The sequence below is a fragment of the Pseudophryne corroboree genome, chromosome 2, assembly GCF_028390025.1.
Source record: "Pseudophryne corroboree isolate aPseCor3 chromosome 2, aPseCor3.hap2, whole genome shotgun sequence".
NCBI classification, from domain to species: Eukaryota; Metazoa; Chordata; class Amphibia; order Anura; family Myobatrachidae; genus Pseudophryne; species Pseudophryne corroboree.
This window is the reverse complement of record NC_086445.1, coordinates 459,336,737-459,357,097: the sequence shown is the minus strand read 5'-3', so window position 1 is coordinate 459,357,097 and position 20,361 is coordinate 459,336,737.

The window sequence follows — 20,361 nt, the reverse complement described above, 5'->3', positions numbered from 1 at the left end:
GCCATGTGGTGCCTCAGTGAATATCTTGGAAATGCTTCCATATGGCTTAGAGTACATGGGCTTGTGGATGATGGTTGTATTCTCAGTTTTATGTTGCACTGTGTTTGTTAATATTATTATTATTATTATTATTATTATTATTATTTTTATTGTAATTGATTTTGTTAAATTTCAACATCTATACGAAATACACAGAATATACATTTAGAAAAGTCTTTTTGCTAAGCAAAACCCTTGGAAATGCTTCCATATGGCTTAGAGTACATGGGCTTGTGGATGATGGTTGTATCCTCAGTATTATGTTGCACTTTGTTTGTTATTATTATTATTATTATTATTATTATTATTGTAATTGATTTTGTTAAAGTTCAACATTTATACTAAATACACTGAATATACATTGAGAAAAGTCTCTCTGCTAAGCACCCTCTTAGGAGTCTCTAAAGCCAAATGGTTAGGCTTCCTACCCCCAATGAAAATGTTGCTTGCAGGGTCACTGTTTCGAAACCCAGGTTCAGCTGGTGTTTACAGTATTTGTCATTTTCCACCTGATAGTTTTAACAGTCTCAGTACAAAATTGGCCATGTTTTGCCTCAGAGAGTACCTTGGAAATGCTTCCATATGGCTTAGAGTACATGGGCCTGTGGATGATGGTTGTATCCTCAGTTTTATGTTGCACTGTGTTTGTTATTTTTATTATTATTATTATTATTATTATTATTGTAATTGATTTTGTTAAATTTCAACATCTATACTAAATACACAGAATATACATTTAGAAAAGTCTCTCTGCTAAGGAAAACCCTTGGGAGGCTCCGTAGTCAGGTGGCTAGGCTTCCTATCCACCATGAAGATGGTGATTGCAGGGTCACTGGTTCAAATCCTGGGTTTGGCTGGTGTTTTCTGTATTTGTCATTTTCCACCTGATAATGTTAACAGTCTCAGTACATAATTGGTCATGTGGTTCCTTGGAAATGCTTTCATATGGCTTAGAGTACATGGGCTTGTGGATGATGGTTGTATACTCAGTTTTATGTTTCACTGTGTTTTTTATAATTATTTATTATTATTATTGTAATTGATTTTGTTAAAGTTCAACATCTATACTAAACACACAGAATATACATTGAGAAAAGTCTCTCTGCTAAACAAAACTATCGGGAGGCTCCATAGCCAAGTGGTTAGGCTTCCCGCCCACGGTAATAATGGTGCTTGCTGCATCACTGGTTCGAATTCTCAGATTCAACTGGTATTCTCAGTATATGTAATTTTCCACCTGATAGTGTGAAGTCTCAGTATGTAATTGGACATGTGGTGCCTCAGTGAGTACCATGTAAATGCTTCCATATGGCTTAGAGTACATGTGCTGGTGAATGATGGTTGTATCCTCAGTTTTATGCTGCACTGTGTTTGTTATTATTATTGTTATTGTTATTATTATTATTATTATTATTATTATTATTATTATTGTAATTGTTTTGTTAAAGTTCAACATCTATACTAAGTACACAGAATGTACATTGAGAAAAGTCTCTCTGCTAAGCAAAACCCTCGGGAGGCTCCATAGCCAAGTGGTTAGGATTCCCACCTACAATGATAATGTTGTTTGCAGGGTCACTTGGTCGAATCCTGGATTCAACTGGTATTGACAGTATTTGTAATTTTCCACCTTATAGTTTTAACAGTTTCAGTACATAATTGGCCATGTGGTGCCTCAGTGAGTACCTTGGAAATGCTTCCATATGGCTTAGAGTACATGGGCTTGTGGCTACTCCATAGCCAAGTGGTTAGGCTTCTTTCCCACAGTGAATATAATGATTGCAGGGTCATTGGTTTTCAAAGTGTTTGTGATTTTCCACCTGATAGTGTTAACAGTCTCAGTCCATTATTGGCCATGTGGTGCTTTGGAAATGCTTCCATATGGCTTAGAGTACATGGGCTTAAAAATGATAATTGTATCCTCAGTTTTATGTTGCACTGTGTTTGATTATTATTATTATTATTATTATTATTGATTTGTTAAATTTCAACATCTATACTTAATACACAGAATATACATTTAGAAAAGTCTCTATGCTAAACAAAACCATTGGGATGCTCCATAGCCAATGGGTTAGTCTTCCCGCCCACAGTGAAGATGGTTCTTGTAGGGTCACTGGTTTGACTGGTGTTTACAGTATTTGTCATTTTCAACCTGATAGTGTTAAAAGTCTCAATACATAATTGGCCATGTGGTGCTTTGGAAATACTTCCATATTGCTTAGAGTACATGGGCTTGTAGATGATATTTGTATCCTCAGTTTTATGTTGCACTGTGTTTGTTATTATTATTATTATTATTATTATTGTAATTGATTTTGTTAAATTTCAACATCTATACCAAGTGGATAGGCTTCCAACCCACAGTGAAGATGGTGCATGCAGGGTCACTGGTTCGAATCCAAGGTTCGTCTGGTGTTTACAGTATTTGTCTTTTTCCACCTGATAGTGTTAATAGTCTCAGTGCATAATTGGCCATGTGGTGCCTCAGTGAGTACCTTGGAAATGCTTCCATATGGCTTAGAGTACATGGGCCTGTGGATGATGGTTGTATCCTCAGTTCTATGTTGCACTGTGTTTATTTTATTATTATTATTATTAATTTTGTTAAATTTCAACATCTATACTAAATACACAGAAAATACATTGCGAAAAGTCTCTCTGCTAAACAAAAATGTCGGGAGGCTCCATTGCCAAGTGGTTAGGCTTCTTTCCCACAGTGAAGATGGTGATTGCAGGGTCACTGGCTCGAATCCTGGGTTTGATTGGTGTTTACAGTATTTGTCATTTTCAAACTGATAGTGTTAACAATCTCAGTACATAATTGGCCATGTGGTGCCTTGGAAATGCTTCCATATGGTTTAGAGCACATGGGCTTGTGGATGATGGTTGTATCCTCAGTTTTATGTTGCACTGTGTTTATTATTATTATTATTATTATTATTATTATTATAATTGATTTTGTTAAATTTCAACATCTATACTAAATACACAGAAAATATATTGAGAAAAGTCTCTCTGCTTAACAATACCTCTTCAGGAGGCTCCATAGCCAAGTGGTTAGGCTTCTTTCCCACAGTGAAGATGGTGCTTGAAGGGTCACTGGTTCGACTGGTGTTCAAAGTATTTGTAATTTTCCACCTGATTGTGTTAACAGTCTCAGTACATAATTGGCCATGTGGTGCTTTGGAAATGCTTTGTCGAAGTCAAAAATATTACATAAAAAGAACATCCAAACTACACACATATAAGTCTCTATATTTGCAAATACGCGCAGCGAGCACAGCAATATATGGTAACACACGCATTTACACGGACATGCCACAGAGATGGATTACACACTTATTTCATACAGTACATAATTATAATAATATCAAGCGCCAGACATCATGATGATTAAAATTATATAATGAAGTATTGTCATGTATGTGAATTATTTGAACGAAACCAGATACACCTTTCATATTTGGTATTAAAGCAAGCAGATTAATGTGTAAATTCATTTGATACTTGTTATTAAGTTGTAGGACATTGCAACAAATAATTATGATTAAATGTATAAAAGCTAAAATCCCTTTTATTAGAACAATATATATTCCAAACAGGTAGTGGACAGGAAGCTCAGGCCAACCCCTTTGGACGTCCCCAAGGCTGAACCTGATTAGCATATACAAAGAGACTAGTGAATCATCATGAATGAGTAAGTTCCCTCCCCCAAAAAACTAGATAACACATTGCTGATCACACAGGAGCTCAGTTCCTGTTTTGGTCTCAGCGTAAGATGAAGACCCAGCATGATTTTAGAGAGAGAGAGAGAGAGAGACATAAGCAATGAGGGAATGGTATTGTATTGCTGGCATGTAACTGTATGTAACTGTAACTGTATTTAACTGTACGTATTAACTGCTTACTGTATGAGTTGTAACTATAGGTATACTGTACATTGTAATATAGTGAATCCATATCCTTTTAATAACAAATATATACATCAATGAGCTTTGGAACTCAGATAATGTGTGAGTGCATTGTTTTCTCTTATGGGATGCAGTGTTTTGCAATGTACAGCGCACTTTTATTGTATATGGTAATAAGATGCGCCTGGCGTCTGCAATATATATTAGAGCGAGCATTTTAAATATTTGTGAGAAAGCAATTTGGCATTCACTGATGGGAACTCGTCCGGGATATCATGGTCTTAATGATGCACTGTACATTACAAACACGGCTGTAATCGACCGGCTCCGATGGACGCATCGCGATGCTGATGAAAATAACATCCACATGTATTGTTGTGATATCAGTAAGCCAATGATATGAAATTTCAAGGGACAATGCGTTTCTCATAATATTTAAGGTGCTAAAATGTATTTTTATTGTTGCAAAACAAAGATAAAATAAGTCATATTGTGTTTGATTCAGATTGGATTGTTTATCTGTTAAGTAGGTAAAAGTACATTTAAAAGTTGCTGCATACCCTTGATATAGTTTTTTTTTTTAACTCAGGCCTAAATTAACTTCTGGTGCTTGTATAATATGTGATTTCTTTGTGACAAAGAAAGCCGCATGGTCTGTCCTCCATTTTATACTAACCACATGGCCTGTCCACCATTTTGTGTAAACCTCATGCATGTGGAAGGGGGAGGAGCAGTGTTTGGCTGGTGTTTTCTGTATTTGTCATTTTCCACCTGATAGTGTTAACAGTCTCAGTACATGATTGGCCATGTGGTTCCTTGGAAATGCTTCCATATGGCTTAGAGTACATGGGCTTGTGGATGATGGTTGTATACTCAGTTTTATGTTTCACTGTGTTTGTTGTTATTATTATTATTATTATTATTATTGTAATTGATTTTGTTAAAGTTTAACATCTATACTAAATACACAGAATATCCATTGAGAAAAGTCTCTCTGCTAAACAACACTATTGGGAGGCTCCATAGCTAAGTGGTTAGGCTTCCCGCACACGGCGAAAATGGTGCTTGCAGCGTCACTGTTTCGAATTCTCGCATTCGTATGGTATTCTCAGTATTTGTATTTTTCTACCTGATAATGTGAACAGTCTCAGTACATAATTGGCGCCTCAGTGAGTACCTTGTAAATGCTTCAATATGGTTTAGAGTACATGTGCTTGTGGATGATGGTTGTATCCTCAGTTTTATGCTGCACTGTGTTTGTTATTATTATTATTATTATTATTATTATTATTGTTATTATTATTATTATTATTATTATTATTATTATTGTAATTGATTTTGTTAAAGTTCAACATCTATACTAAATACACAGAATGTACATTGAGAAAACTCTCTCTGCTAAGCAAAACCATCGGGAGGCTCCATAGCCAAGTGGTTAGGATGCCTACCCAAAATGAAAATGTTGTTTCCAGGGTCACTTGGTCAAATCCTGGATTCGACTGGTATTGACAGTATTTGTAATTTTCCACCTGATAGTTTTTACAGTTTAAGTACATAATTGGCCATGTGGTGCCTCAGTGAGAACCTTGGAAATGCTTCCATATGGCTTAGAGTACATGGGCTTGTGGATGATGGTTGAATAGTCAGTTTTATGTTGCACTGTGTTTGTTGTTATTATTATTATTATTATTATTATTATTATTGTAATTGATTTTGTTAAATTTCAACATCTATACTAAATACACAGAATATACATTTAGAAAAGTCTCTCTGCTAAGCTAAATCCTTTGGAGGCTCCGTAGTCAAGGGGTTAGGCTTCCCACCCACAATGAAGATGGTGTTTGCAGGGTCGCTGCGTTCGAATCCTGGGTTTGACTGGTGTTTACAGTATTTGTCATTTTCCACCTGATAGTTTTAACAGTCTCAGTACATAATTGGCCATGTGGTGCCTTGTAAATGCTTCCATATGGCTTAGAGTACATGGGCTTGTGGATGATGGTTGTATCCTCAGTTTTATGTTGCACTGTGATTATTATTATTATTATTATTATTGATTTTGTTAAATTTCAACATTTATACTAAATACACAGAAAATACATTGAGAAAAGTCTCTCTGCTAAACAAAACCTCTTCGGGAGGCTCCATAGCCAAGTGGTTAGGCTACTTTCCCACAGTGAAAATGGTGCTTGAAGGGTCACTGGTGTTCAAAGTTTTTGTAATTTTCCACCAGATAATGTTAACAGTCTCAGTACATAATTGGCCATGTGGTGCTTTGGAAATGCTTTCATATGGCTTAGAGTACATGGGCTTGTGGATGATGGTTTTAGCCTCAGTTTTATGTTGCACTGTGTTTGTTATTATTATTATTATTATTATTATTATTATTATTATTGTAATTGATTTTGTTAAATTTCAACATCTATACTAAATACACAGAATATACATTGAGAAAAGTCTCTCTGATAACCAAAGCCCTTGGGAGGCTCTGTAACCAAATGGTTAGGCTTCCCGCCCACAGTAAAAATGGTGCTTGCAGCGTTTCTGGTTTAAATATCTTGTTCGACTGGTGTTTACAGTATTTGTTTTTTTCCACCTGAAAGTGTTAACAGTATCAGTACATAATTGGCCATGTGGTGCCTTGGAAATGCTTCTATATGGCTAAGAGTACATGGGCTTGTGGATGATGTTTTTAGCCTCAGTTTTATGTTGCACTGTGTTTATTATTATTATTATTATTGTAATTGATTTTGTTAAATTTCAACATCTATATCAAGTGCATAGGCTTCCAACCAACAGGGAAGATGGTGCATGCAGGGTCACTGGTTCGAATCCAAGGTTCGACTGGTGTTTACAGTATTTGTATTTTTCCACCTGATAGTGTTAACATTCTCAGTACATAATTGGCCATGTGGTGCCTCAGTGAATATCTTGGAAATGCTTCCATATGGCTTAGAGTACATGGGCTTGTGGATGATGGTTGTATCCTCAGTTTTATGTTGCACTGTGTTTGTTGTTGTTATTATTATTATTATTATTATTATTATTATTATTGTTGTTGTAATTGATTTTGTTAAATTTCAACATCTATACTAAATACACAGAATATACATTTAGAAAAGTCTCTCTGCTAAGCAAATCCCTTGGGTGGCTTTGTGGTTATGCTTCCTTCCCACAATTAAGATGGTGATTGCAGGGTCACTGGTTCAAATCCTGGGTTTAGCTGGTGTTTACTGTATGTGTCATTTTCCACCTGATAGTGTTTACAGTCTCAGTACATAATTGGCCATGTGGTACCTTGGAAATGCTTCCATATGGCTTAGAGTACATGGGCTTGTAGATGATGGTTTTAGCCTCAGTTTTATGTTGCACTGTGTTTGTTATTATTATTATTATTATTGTAATTGATTTTGTTAAATTTCAACATCTATACCAAGTGGATAGGCTTCCAACCCATAGTGAAAATGGTGCATGCAGGGTCACTGGTTCGAATCCAAGGTTCGACTGGTGTTTACAGTATTTGTATTTTTCCACCTGATAGTGTTAACATTCTCAGTAAATAATTGCCCATGTGGTGCCTCAGTGAGTACCTTGGAAATGCTTCCATATGGCTTAGAGTACATGGGCCTGCGGATGATGGTTGTATCCTCAGTTTTATGTTGCACTGTGTTTGTTATTATTATTATTATTATTATTATTATTATTGTAATTGATTTTGTTAAATTTCAACATCTATACTAAATACACAGAATATACATTTAGAAAAGTCTCTCTGCTAAGGAAAACCCTAGGGAGGCTCTGTAGTCAGGTGGCTAGGCTTCCTATCCACCATGAAGATGGTGATTGCAGGGTCACTGGTTCAAATCCTGGGTTTGGCTGGTGTTTTCTGTATTTGTCATTTTCCACCTGATAATGTTAACAGTCTCAGTACATAATTGGCCATGTGGTTCCTTGGAAATGCTTTCATATGGCTTAGAGTACATGGGCTTGTGGATGATGGTTGTATACTCAGTTTTATGTTTCACTGTGTTTTTTATTATTATTTATTATTATTATTATTGTAATTGATTTTGTTAAAGTTTAACATCTATACTAAACACACAAAATATACATTGAGAAAAGTCTCTCTGCTAAACAAAACTATCGGGAGGCTCCATAGCCAAGTGGTTAGGCTTCCCGCCCACGGTAAAAATGGTGCTTGCAGCATCACTGGTTCGATTTCTCAGATTCAACTGGTATTCTCAGTATTTGTAATTTTCCACCTGATAGTGTGAAGTCTCAGTATGTAATTGGACATGTGGTGCCTCAGTGAGTACCATGTAAATGCTTCCATATGGCTTAGAGTACATGTGCTGGTGAATGATGGTTGTATCCTCAGTTTTATGCTGCACTGTGTTTGTTATTATTATTGTTATTGTTATTATTATTATTATTATTATTATTATTGTAATTGTTTTGTTAAAGTTCAACATCTATACTAAGTACACAGAATGTACATTGAGAAAAGTCTCTCTGCTAAGCAAAACCCTCGGGAGGCTCCATAGCCAAGTGGTTAGGATTCCCACCTACAATGATAATGTTGTTTGCAGGGTCACTTGGTCGAATCCTGGATTCAACTGGTATTGACAGTATTTGTAATTTTCCACCTTATAGTTTTAACAGTTTCAGTACATAATTGGCCATGTGGTGCCTCAGTGAGTACCTTGGAAATGCTTCCATATGGCTTAGAGTACATGGGCTTGTGGATGATGGTTGTATCCTCAGTTTTATGTTGCACTGTGTTTTTTATTATTATTATTATTATTATTATTATTATTATTATTAATATTGATTTTGTAAATTTCAACATCTATACTAAATACACAGAATATACATTTAGAAAAGTCTCTTTGCTAAGCAAAATCCTTGGGAGGCTCCGTAGTCAAGTGGTTAGGCTTCCCCCCACAATGAAGATGGCGATTGCAGGGTCACTGCATTCGAATCCTGGGTTTGACTGGTGTTTACAGTATTTATCATTTTCCACCTGATAGTTTTAACAGTCTCAGTACATAATTGGCCATGTGGTGACTTGGAAATGCTTCCATATGGCTTAGAGTACATGGGCTTGTGGATGATGGTTGTATCCTCAGTTTTATGTGTTTATTATTATTATTATTATTATTATAATTATTAATATTATTATTATTATTATTATTATTATTGTAATTGATTTTATTAAATTTCAACATCTATACTAAATACACAGAAAATACATTGAGAAAAGTCTCTCTGCTAAACAAACTGTTGGGAGGCTCCATAGCCAAGTGGTTAGGCTTCCCACCCACGGTAAAAATGGTTCTTGCAGCGTCATTGGTTCAAATTCTCAGATTTGACTGGTATTCTCAGTATTTGTAATTTTCCACCCGATAGTGTGAACAGTCTCAGTACATAATTGGACATGTGGTGCCTCAGTGAGTACTTTGGAAATGCTTCCATATGGCTTAGAGTACATGTGCTTGTGGATGATGGTTGTATCCTCAGTTTTATGCTGCACTGTTTGTTATTATTATTATTATTATTATTATTATTATTGTAATTGATTTTGTTAAATTTCAACATCTATACTAAATACACAGAAAATACATTGAGAAAAGTCTCTCTGCTAAACAAAACCTCTTTGGGAGGCTCCATAGCCAAGTGGTTAGGCTACTTTCCCACAGTGAAAATGGTGCTTGAAGGGTCACTGGTGTTCAAAGTATTTGTAATTTTCCACCTGATAGTGTTAACAGTCTCAGTACATAATTGGCCACGTGGTGCTTTGGAAATGCTTCCATATGGCTTAGAGTACATGGGCTTGTGGATGATGGTTGTATCCTCAGTTTTATGTTGCACTGTGTTTGTTATTATTATTATTATTATTATTATTATTATTATTATTATTTTATTATTATTATTGTAATTGATTTTGTTAAATTTCAACATCTATACTAAATACACAGAATATACATTTAGAATAGTCTCTATGCTAAGCAAAACCATTTGGATTCTCCATAGCCAAGAGGATAGTGTTCACTCCCACAGTAAAGATGGTGCTTGTAGGGTTACTGGTTTAACTGGTGTTAACAGTATTTGTCATTTTCAACCTGATAGTGTTTACAGTCTCAGTACATAATTGGCCATGTGGTGCTTTGGAAATGCTTCCATATGGCTTAGAGTACTTGGACTTGTAGATGATAGTTGTATCCTCAGTTTTATGTTACACTGTGTTTGTTATTATTATTATTATTATTATTATTATAATTGTTTTTGTTAAATTTCAACATCTATACTAAGTGGATAGGCTTCTAACCCACAGTGAAGATGGTGCATGCAGGGTCACTGGTTCGAATCCAAGGTTCGACTGGTGTTTACAGTATTTGTATTTTTCCACCTGATAGTGTTAACATTCGCAGTACATAATTGGCCATGTGGTGCCTCAGTGAATATCTTGGAAATGCTTCCATATGGCTTAGAGTACATGGGCTTGTAGATGATGGTTTTAGCCTCAGTTTTATGTTGCACTGTGTTTGTTATTATTATTATTATTATTATTATTGTAATTGATTTTGTTAAATTTCAACATCTATACCAAGTGGATAGGCTTCCAACCCATAGTGAAAATGGTGCATGCAGGGTCACTGGTTCGAATCCAAGGTTCGACTGGTGTTTACAGTATTTGTATTTTTCCACCTGATAGTGTTAACATTCTCAGTAAATAATTGCCCATGTGGTGCCTCAGTGAGTACCTTGGAAATGCTTCCATATGGCTTAGAGTACATGGGCCTGCGGATGATGGTTGTATCCTCAGTTTTATGTTGCACTGTGTTTGTTATTATTATTATTATTATTATTATTATTATTGTAATTGATTTTGTTAAATTTCAACATCTATACTAAATACACAGAATATACATTTAGAAAAGTCTCTCTGCTAAGGAAAACCCTAGGGAGGCTCTGTAGTCAGGTGGCTAGGCTTCCTATCCACCATGAAGATGGTGATTGCAGGGTCACTGGTTCAAATCCTGGGTTTGGCTGGTGTTTTCTGTATTTGTCATTTTCCACCTGATAATGTTAACAGTCTCAGTACATAATTGGCCATGTGGTTCCTTGGAAATGCTTTCATATGGCTTAGAGTACATGGGCTTGTGGATGATGGTTGTATACTCAGTTTTATGTTTCACTGTGTTTTTTATTATTATTTATTATTATTATTATTGTAATTGATTTTGTTAAAGTTCAACATCTATACTAAACACACAAAATATACATTGAGAAAAGTCTCTCTGCTAAACAAAACTATCGGGAGGCTCCATAGCCAAGTGGTTAGGCTTCCCGCCCACGGTAAAAATGGTGCTTGCAGCATCACTGGTTCGATTTCTCAGATTCAACTGGTATTCTCAGTATTTGTAATTTTCCACCTGATAGTGTGAAGTCTCAGTATGTAATTGGACATGTGGTGCCTCAGTGAGTACCATGTAAATGCTTCCATATGGCTTAGAGTACATGTGCTGGTGAATGATGGTTGTATCCTCAGTTTTATGCTGCACTGTGTTTGTTATTATTATTATTGTTATTGTTATTATTATTATTATTATTATTATTGTAATTGTTTTGTTAAAGTTCAACATCTATACTAAGTACACAGAATGTACATTGAGAAAAGTCTCTCTGCTAAGCAAAACCCTCAGGAGGCTCCATAGCCAAGTGGTTAGGATTCCCACCTACAATGATAATGTTGTTTGCAGGGTCACTTGGTCGAATCCTGGATTCAACTGGTATTGACAGTATTTGTAATTTTCCACCTTATAGTTTTAACAGTTTCAGTACATAATTGGCCATGTGGTGCCTCAGTGAGTACCTTGGAAATGCTTCCATATGGCTTAGAGTACATGGGCTTGTGGATGATGGTTGTATCCTCAGTTTTATGTTGCACTGTGTTTTTTATTATTATTATTATTATTATTATTATTATTATTATTATTAATATTGATTTTGTAAATTTCAACATCTATACTAAATACACAGAATATACATTTAGAAAAGTCTCTTTGCTAAGCAAAATCCTTGGGAGGCTCCGTAGTCAAGTGGTTAGGCTTCCCCCCACAATGAAGATGGCGATTGCAGGGTCACTGCATTCGAATCCTGGGTTTGACTGGTGTTTACAGTATTTATCATTTTCCACCTGATAGTTTTAACAGTCTCAGTACATAATTGGCCATGTGGTGACTTGGAAATGCTTCCATATGGCTTAGAGTACATGGGCTTGTGGATGATGGTTGTATCCTCAGTTTTATGTGTTTATTATTATTATTATTATTATTATAATTATTATTATTAATATTATTATTATTATTATTATTATTATTATTATTGTAATTGATTTTATTAAATTTCAACATCTATACTAAATACACAGAAAATACATTGAGAAAAGTCTCTCTGCTAAACAAACTGTTGGGAGGCTCCATAGCCAAGTGGTTAGGCTTCCCACCCACGGTAAAAATGGTTCTTGCAGCGTCATTGGTTCAAATTCTCAGATTTGACTGGTATTCTCAGTATTTGTAATTTTCCACCCGATAGTGTGAACAGTCTCAGTACATAATTGGACATGTGGTGCCTCAGTGAGTACTTTGGAAATGCTTCCATATGGCTTAGAGTACATGTGCTTGTGGATGATGGTTGTATCCTCAGTTTTATGCTGCACTGTTTGTTGTTATTATTATTATTATTATTATTATTATTATTGTAATTGATTTTGTTAAATTTCAACATCTATACTAAATACACAGAAAATACATTGAGAAAAGTCTCTCTGCTAAACAAAACCTCTTTGGGAGGCTCCATAGCCAAGTGGTTAGGCTACTTTCCCACAGTGAAAATGGTGCTTGAAGGGTCACTGGTGTTCAAAGTATTTGTAATTTTCCACCTGATAGTGTTAACAGTCTCAGTACATAATTGGCCACGTGGTGCTTTGGAAATGCTTCCATATGGCTTAGAGTACATGGGCTTGTGGATGATGGTTGTATCCTCAGTTTTATGTTGCACTGTGTTTGTTATTATTATTATTATTATTATTATTATTATTATTTTATTATTATTATTGTAATTGATTTTGTTAAATTTCAACATCTATACTAAATACACAGAATATACATTTAGAATAGTCTCTATGCTAAGCAAAACCATTTGGATTCTCCATAGCCAAGAGGATAGTGTTCACTCCCACAGTAAAGATGGTGCTTGTAGGGTTACTGGTTTAACTGGTGTTAACAGTATTTGTCATTTTCAACCTGATAGTGTTTACAGTCTCAGTACATAATTGGCCATGTGGTGCTTTGGAAATGCTTCCATATGGCTTAGAGTACTTGGACTTGTAGATGATAGTTGTATCCTCAGTTTTATGTTACACTGTGTTTGTTATTATTATTATTATTATTATTATTATAATTGTTTTTGTTAAATTTCAACATCTATACTAAGTGGATAGGCTTCTAACCCACAGTGAAGATGGTGCATGCAGGGTCACTGGTTCGAATCCAAGGTTCGACTGGTGTTTACAGTATTTGTATTTTTCCACCTGATAGTGTTAACATTCGCAGTACATAATTGGCCATGTGGTGCCTCAGTGAATATCTTGGAAATGCTTCCATATGGCTTAGAGTACATGGGCTTGTGGATGATGGTTGTATTCTCAGTTTTATGTTGCACTGTGTTTGTTAATATTATTATTATTATTATTATTATTATTATTATTTTTATTGTAATTGATTTTGTTAAATTTCAACATCTATACGAAATACACAGAATATACATTTAGAAAAGTCTTTTTGCTAAGCAAAACCCTTGGAAATGCTTCCATATGGCTTAGAGTACATGGGCTTGTGGATGATGGTTGTATCCTCAGTATTATGTTGCACTTTGTTTGTTATTATTATTATTATTATTATTATTATTATTATTATTGTAATTGATTTTGTTAAAGTTCAACATTTATACTAAATACACTGAATATACATTGAGAAAAGTCTCTCTGCTAAGCACCCTCTTAGGAGTCTCTAAAGCCAAATGGTTAGGCTTCCTACCCCCAATGAAAATGTTGCTTGCAGGGTCACTGTTTCGAAACCAAGGTTCAGCTGGTGTTTACAGTATTTGTCATTTTCCACCTGATAGTTTTAACAGTCTCAGTACAAAATTGGCCATGTTTTGCCTCAGAGAGTACCTTGGAAATGCTTCCATATGGCTTAGAGTACATGGGCCTGTGGATGATGGTTGTATCCTCAGTTTTATGTTGCACTGTGTTTGTTATTATTATTATTATTATTATTATTATTATTATTATTGTAATTGATTTTGTTAAATTTCAACATCTATACTAAATACACAGAATATACATTTAGAAAAGTCTCTCTGCTAAGGAAAACCCTTGGGAGGCTCCGTAGTCAGGTGGCTAGGCTTCCTATCCACCATGAAGATGGTGATTGCAGGGTCACTGGTTCAAATCCTGGGTTTGGCTGGTGTTTTCTGTATTTGTCATTTTCCACCTGATAATGTTAACAGTCTCAGTACATAATTGGCCATGTGGTTCCTTGGAAATGCTTTCATATGGCTTAGAGTACATGGGCTTGTGGATGATGGTTGTATACTCAGTTTTATGTTTCACTGTGTTTTTTATTATTATTTATTATTATTATTGTAATTGATTTTGTTAAAGTTCAACATCTATACTAAACACACAGAATATACATTGAGAAAAGTCTCTCTGCTAAACAAAACTATCGGGAGGCTCCATAGCCAAGTGGTTAGGCTTCCCGCCCACGGTAATAATGGTGCTTGCAGCATCACTGGTTCGAATTCTCAGATTCAACTGGTATTCTCAGTATTTGTAATTTTCCACCTGATAGTGTGAAGTCTCAGTATGTAATTGGACATGTGGTGCCTCAGTGAGTACCATGTAAATGCTTCCATATGGCTTAGAGTACATGTGCTGGTGAATGATGGTTGTATCCTCAGTTTTATGCTGCACTGTGTTTGTTATTATTATTGTTATTGTTATTATTATTATTATTGTAATTGTTTTGTTAAAGTTCAACATCTATACTAAGTACACAGAATGTACATTGAGAAAAGTCTCTCTGCTAAGCAAAACCCTCGGGAGGCTCCATAGCCAAGTGGTTAGGATTCCCACCTACAATGATAATGTTGTTTGCAGGGTCACTTGGTCGAATCCTGGATTCAACTGGTATTGACAGTATTTGTAATTTTCCACCTTATAGTTTTAACAGTTTCAGTACATAATTGGCCATGTGGTGCCTCAGTGAGTACCTTGGAAATGCTTCCATATGGCTTAGAGTACATGGGCTTGTGGCTACTCCATAGCCAAGTGGTTAGGCTTCTTTCCCACAGTGAATATAATGATTGCAGGGTCATTGGTTTTCAAAGTGTTTGTAATTTTCCACCTGATAGTGTTAACAGTCTCAGTCCATTATTGGCCATGTGGTGCTTTGGAAATGCTTCCATATGGCTTAGAGTACATGGGCTTAAAAATGATAATTGTATCCTCAGTTTTATGTTGCACTGTGTTTGATTATTATTATTATTATTATTATTATTATTATTGATTTGTTAAATTTCAACATCTATACTTAATACACAGAATATACATTTAGAAAAGTCTCTATGCTAAACAAAACCATTGGGATGCTCCATAGCCAATGGGTTAGTCTTCCCGCCCACAGTGAAGATGGTTCTTGTAGGGTCACTGGTTTGACTGGTGTTTACAGTATTTGTCATTTTCAACCTGATAGTGTTAAAAGTCTCAATACATAATTGGCCATGTGGTGCTTTGGAAATACTTCCATATTGCTTAGAGTACATGGGCTTGTAGATGATATTTGTATCCTCAGTTTTATGTTGCACTGTGTTTGTTATTATTATTATTATTATTATTGTAATTGATTTTGTTAAATTTCAACATCTATACCAAGTGGATAGGCTTCCAACCCACAGTGAAGATGGTGCATGCAGGGTCACTGGTTCGAATCCAAGGTTCGTCTGGTGTTTACAGTATTTGTCTTTTTCCACCTGATAGTGTTAATAGTCTCAGTGCATAATTGGCCATGTGGTGCCTCAGTGAGTACCTTGGAAATGCTTCCATATGGCTTAGAGTACATGGGCCTGTGGATGATGGTTGTATCCTCAGTTTTATGTTGCACTGTGTTTATTTTATTATTATTATTATTAATTTTGTTAAATTTCAACATCTATACTAAATACACAGAAAATACATTGCGAAAAGTCTCTCTGCTAAACAAAAATGTCGGGAGGCTCCATTGCCAAGTGGTTAGGCTTCTTTCCCACAGTGAAGATGGTGATTGCAGGGTCACTGGCTCGAATCCTGGGTTTGATTGGTGTTTACAGTATTTGTCATTTTCAAACTGATAGTGTTAACAATCTCAGTACATAATTGGCCATGTGGTGCCTTGGAAATGCTTCCATATGGTTTAGAGCACATGGGCTTGTGGATGATGGTTGTATCCTCAGTTTTATGTTGCACTGTGTTTATTATTATTATTATTATTATTATTATTATTATAATTGATTTTGTTAAATTTCAACATCTATACTAAATACACAGAAAATATATTGAGAAAAGTCTCTCTGCTTAACAATACCTCTTCAGGAGGCTCCATAGCCAAGTGGTTAGGCTTCTTTCCCACAGTGAAGATGGTGCTTGAAGGGTCACTGGTTCGACTGGTGTTCAAAGTATTTGTAATTTTCCACCTGATTGTGTTAACAGTCTCAGTACATAATTGGCCATGTGGTGCTTTGGAAATGCTTTGTCGAAGTCAAAAATATTACATAAAAAGAACATCCAAACTACACACATCTAAGTCTCTATATTTGCAAATACGCGCAGCGAGCACAGCAATATATGGTAACACACGCGTTTACACGGACATGCCACAGAGATGGATTACACACTTATTTCATACAGTACATAATTATAATAATATCAAGCGCCAGACATCATGATGATTAAAATTATATAATGAAGTATTGTCATGTATGTGAATTATTTGAACGAAACCAGATACACCTGTCATATTTGGTATTAAAGCAAGCAGATTAATGTGTAAATTCATTTGATACTTGTTATTAAGTTGTAGGACATTGCAACAAATAATTATGATTAAATGTATAAAAGCTAAAATCTCTTTTATTAGAACAATATATATTCCAAACAGGTAGTGGACAGGAAGCTCAGGCCAACCCCTTTGGACGTCCCCAAGGCTGAACCTGATTAGCATATACAAAGAGACTAGTGAATCATCATGAATGAGTAAGTTCCCTCCCCCAAAAAACTAGATAACACATTGCTGATCACACAGGAGCTCAGTTCCTGTTTTGGTCTCAGCGTAAGATGAAGACCCAGCATGATTTTAGAGAGAGAGAGAGAGAGAGAGACATAAGCAATGAGGGAATGGTATTGTATTGCTGGCATGTAACTGTATGTAACTGTAACTGTATTTAACTGTACGTATTAACTGCTTACTGTATGAGTTGTAACTATAGGTATACTGTACATTGTAATATAGTGAATCCATATCCTTTTAATAACAAATATATACATCAATGAGCTTTGGAACTCAGATAATGTGTGAGTGCATTGTTTTCTCTTATGGGATGCAGTGTTTTGCAATGTACAGCGCACTTTTATTGTATATGGTAATAAGATGCGCCTGGCGTCTGCAATATATATTAGAGCGAGCATTTTAAATATTTGTGAGAAAGCAATTTGGCATTCACTGATGGGAACTCGTCCGGGATATCATGGTCTTAATGATGCACTGTACATTACAAACACGGCTGTAATCGACCGGCTCCGATGGACGCATCGCGATGCTGATGAAAATAACATCCACATGTATTGTTGTGATATCAGTAAGCCAATGATATGAAATTTCAAGGGACAATGCGTTTCTCATAATATTTAAGGTGCTAAAATGTATTTTTATTGTTGCAAAACAAAGTTAAAATAAGTCATATTGTGTTTGATTCGGATTGGATTGTTTATCTGTTAAGTAGGTAAAAGTACATTTAAAAGTTGCTGCATACCCTTGATATAGTTTTTTTTTTTAACTCAGGCCTAAATTAACTTCTGGTGCTTGTATAATATGTGATTTCTTTGTGACAAAGAAAGCCGCATGGTCTGTCCTCCATTTTATACTAACCACATGGCCTGTCCACCATTTTGTGTAAACCTCATGCATGTGGAAGGGGGAGGAGCAGTGTTTGGCTGGTGTTTTCTGTATTTGTCATTTTCCACCTGATAGTGTTAACAGTCTCAGTACATGATTGGCCATGTGGTTCCTTGGAAATGCTTCCATATGGCTTAGAGTACATGGGCTTGTGGATGATGGTTGTATACTCAGTTTTATGTTTCACTGTGTTTGTTGTTATTATTATTATTTTTATTATTGTAATTGATTTTGTTAAAGTTTAACATCTATACTAAATACACAGAATATCCATTGAGAAAAGTCTCTCTGCTAAACAACAATATTGGGAGGCTCCATAGCTAAGTGGTTAGGCTTCCCGCACACGGCGAAAATGGTGCTTGCAGCGTCACTGTTTCGAATTCTCGCATTCGTATGGTATTCTCAGTATTTGTATTTTTCTACCTGATAATGTGAACAGTCTCAGTACATAATTGGCGCCTCAGTGAGTACCTTGTAAATGCTTCAATATGGTTTAGAGTACATGTGCTTGTGGATGATGGTTGTATCCTCAGTTTTATGCTGCACTGTGTTTGTTATTATTATTATTATTATTATTATTGTTATTATTATTATTATTATTATTATTGTAATTGATTTTGTTAAAGTTCAACATCTATACTAAATACACAGAATGTACATTGAGAAAACTCTCTCTGCTAAGCAAAACCATCGGGAGGCTCCATAGCCAAGTGGTTAGGATGCCTACCCAAAATGAAAATGTTGTTTCCAGGGTCACTTGGTCAAATCCTGGATTCGACTGGTATTGACAGTATTTGTAATTTTCCACCTGATAGTTTTTACAGTTTAAGTACATAATTGGCCATGTGGTGCCTCAGTGAGAACCTTGGAAATGCTTCCATATGGCTTAGAGTACATGGGCTTGTGGATGATGGTTGAATAGTCAGTTTTATGTTGCACTGTGTTTGTTGTTATTATTATTATTATTATTATTATTATTATTATTATTGTAATTGATTTTGTTAAATTTCAACATCTATACTAAATACACAGAATATACATTTAGAAAAGTCTCTCTGCTAAGCTAAATCCTTTGGAGGCTCCGTAGTCAAGGGGTTAGGCTTCCCACCCACAATGAAGATGGTGTTTGCAGGGTCACTGCGTTCGAATCCTGGGTTTGACTGGTGTTTACAGTATTTGTCATTTTCCACCTGATAGTTTTAACAGTCTCAGTACATAATTGGCCATGTGGTGCCTTGTAAATGCTTCCATATGGCTTAGAGTACATGGGCTTGTGGATGATGGTTGTATCCTCAGTTTTATGTTGCACTGTGATTATTATTATTATTATTATTATTGATTTTGTTAAATTTCAACATTTATACTAAATACACAGAAAATACATTGAGAAAAGTCTCTCTGCTAAACAAAACCTCTTCGGGAGGCTCCATAGCCAAGTGGTTAGGCTACTTTCCCACAGTGAAAATGGTGCTTGAAGGGTCACTGGTGTTCAAAGTTTTTGTAATTTTCCACCAGATAATGTTAACAGTCTCAGTACATAATTGGCCATGTGGTGCTTTGGAAATGCTTTCATATGGCTTAGAGTACATGGGCTTGTGGATGATGGTTTTAGCCTCAGTTTTATGTTGCACTGTGTTTGTTATTATTATTATTATTATTATTATTATTATTATTATTATTGTAATTGATTTTGTTAAATTTCAACATCTATACTAAATACACAGAATATACATTGAGAAAAGTCTCTCTGATAACCAAAGCCCTTGGGAGGCTCTGTAACCAAATGGTTAGGCTTCCCGCCCACAGTAAAAATGGTGCTTGCAGCGTTTCTGGTTTAAATATCTTGTTCGACTGGTGTTTACAGTATTTGTTTTTTTCCACCTGAAAGTGTTAACAGTATCAGTACATAATTGGCCATGTGGTGCCTTGGAAATGCTTCTATATGGCTAAGAGTACATGGGCTTGTGGATGATGTTTTTAGCCTCAGTTTTATGTTGCACTGTGTTTATTATTATTATTATTATTGTAATTGATTTTGTTAAATTTCAACATCTATATCAAGTGCATAGGCTTCCAACCAACAGGGAAGATGGTGCATGCAGGGTCACTGGTTCGAATCCAAGGTTCGACTGGTG